We start from the raw sequence: 2,390 nt of genomic DNA on the forward strand, positions 1-2,390 counted from the left end.
TCATGGTGTATTTTCAATATAAATTCAAACGATATGGCTGCCCTCCAATGGCTACTTGTTTGCTTCTGACAGCAGCAGCATTTGCCTCTTACTAACCTGATTATTCAGCTTATTTAGGATAGGAGCATGTGACATGATACAACTGATGACTAAACTGAGAGTTGGGAGCAAAGGCTCTGATACAGTTTATTAATGAACCAGTTTGTGCAAATCAGACAATAAGAAACTCTACAGCAGTGGCTGATCGAATAAACCTAACCACATATCCTGTCAGTGAATAAAAAAACACAGGGAAAAGAGCAACAAAGAAACCTTTATCGTAGTTTGACTTAACTATACACAAATATATTTAGGCAGGTGTGCAAACAAAGGCAACGTCATTTACAATTAAATGTGTATTTTTCAGCAGCAGAGGTGAGACAATCACACTGTATAAACATCATTCGTCTGATGAAAATAACATCTGATTGGACACGCTCAGTCATCGACCAAGCTCTTCCACCTGGTGACATGCATTACTCACAGCATAGGCTGCAGAGAGACTGCCACAAACAGCTTTCTCTGTGCTGTTGAGCCCTGGAGCAGTGCCACAGTTAGCAGCTCTAACAAGTGCAAAGACGCTGCATATTCTGGCCGCTACTCAGCACCCGAGAAAGACCAGACTTTTAACACATAAAATGATCATTAGTGAGCACTAGCATAAGTTCGACTCATCAGTAAACCAAACACAGGAAAAGTGGATCCCTAAAATAAAAATGCCTAGTATTTGAAGGATAGTCCTAAAGAGTATTTAAGCAAATGAGTTTATCCATTTCATGTTCCCACTCTGGTAATTGAGCCTTATGAATGTTTGTGATTTTTATCTTTTAGGAACCATTTATGGAGTAATAATCCCCATCGCTGTTGTAAAATAGAGGGTTTTGTAGAATTCCAAATCAATTGTATTGACTTTTAGTGAGGTTAGTAGCATGCCGTCAACCAATCATGAGACTGAAACATAAATGAACTGTGCACTTTTTTTTTTAATCTTTTCAGGGATTTTTTTTAAAATAGTAGTAGTTGGATCGTGGAGATAAAGTAAGCGAGGCATGGTTAAGATGGTTTGGTCATGTGTATGAGTGATTCTAATTATACTGGACAAAGGATTTTGAAGATGTCAAGCAGGTGGAAAAGAGGAAGACCATAGTTGGATCATGGATGTTGTGAAGGAGGACATGAGGACAGTTGGTGTAACCACTGGGGCAACCACTAAAGAGAGAAGCCAAAAGACCAAAAGATCATAGCTACATAACATAGCTTATGATTTTATCTTCTGGGTCAAATAGTATACATTTTTCCAAATCGGGCTTTAGCTATTTTCTTCATTAAAATAGGTGCAAAGGTAGCATTGTGAAGTATGTCACAGTAAACTACCATGGTGCACATTGTAAACGGCAGCAGCATTAAAATAGTATGCATGTTGCACAAGCACTTTGCAGTGTCCTTGGGCTACACAAGCAAGATACTGTCTGTGTTGTATGGTTGTATACGATAAGTATGAAGTTTATTACATAACGTTTGTACAATCCACATACATGTGCATGTATGTGTCCATGTAGCAGAGGGGATTGTAGCTGCAAGCAACAAAGAAAACCTTTGCTGTTTGTATTCAATTTGTTTGTTTGGAGTGATGGATATATTTTCCTTTTTGCATACAAATGCCACAGAGCGTGTCAACATCATCGGCATCTCTATCGAGCATGATGATCACACATGGCTCGCTGTGCTTGAGTGAATTCTCTACAAAGCAAGATTTCCAGCAAAGTTAACTGAGAAGCCCTTGCCTTTACATACCAGGAAAAGCAGAACACAGAGGCCAATCTAAATGTGCAAACACATATTTATACATTTGTGCCTTGTATTAAGATAATACAGGCCATAAATAGTTTTAGATTGTCCTTTATTAGTCCCGCAATGGGGGAAATTGTCATTGTACAGTTGTAGAATTGTACAGTGTCACAGCAGCAAAGACAGTGAAGATAAAGGTAATATTAAAAAACACCCCTTTTCACATCTGTGAATGTACAATATAGAAAAATATAGACAATAAGACGATAAAAAAAAAAAAACTATAACAAGTTACATTGGTGTGTGTTTGTGTTTCAGGCTTGACAAAAGCAGAGCTGAGCTGTTTGTCAACTGCCACAATGACGAGCCCAGAGAGATTTTCTGCTCCAAAGAATTAAGTGCGTCTAGTACAAGGTCCTGCTGTGGCCAAGTCTGCCAGGGGACATGCACTTCTACTCCAGAATCACACAGATTTAAGAAGCCCACATGGACATGCAGAGCACAGACAAGTGCATCAGCCAGTTGAATCTCAAGATCCTCTGTCGCTCTCTCTGGGTAACGTG

This window comes from Solea senegalensis, linkage group LG10 (genome assembly GCF_019176455.1).
Source record: "Solea senegalensis isolate Sse05_10M linkage group LG10, IFAPA_SoseM_1, whole genome shotgun sequence".
Lineage (NCBI taxonomy): Eukaryota > Metazoa > Chordata > Actinopteri > Pleuronectiformes > Soleidae > Solea > Solea senegalensis.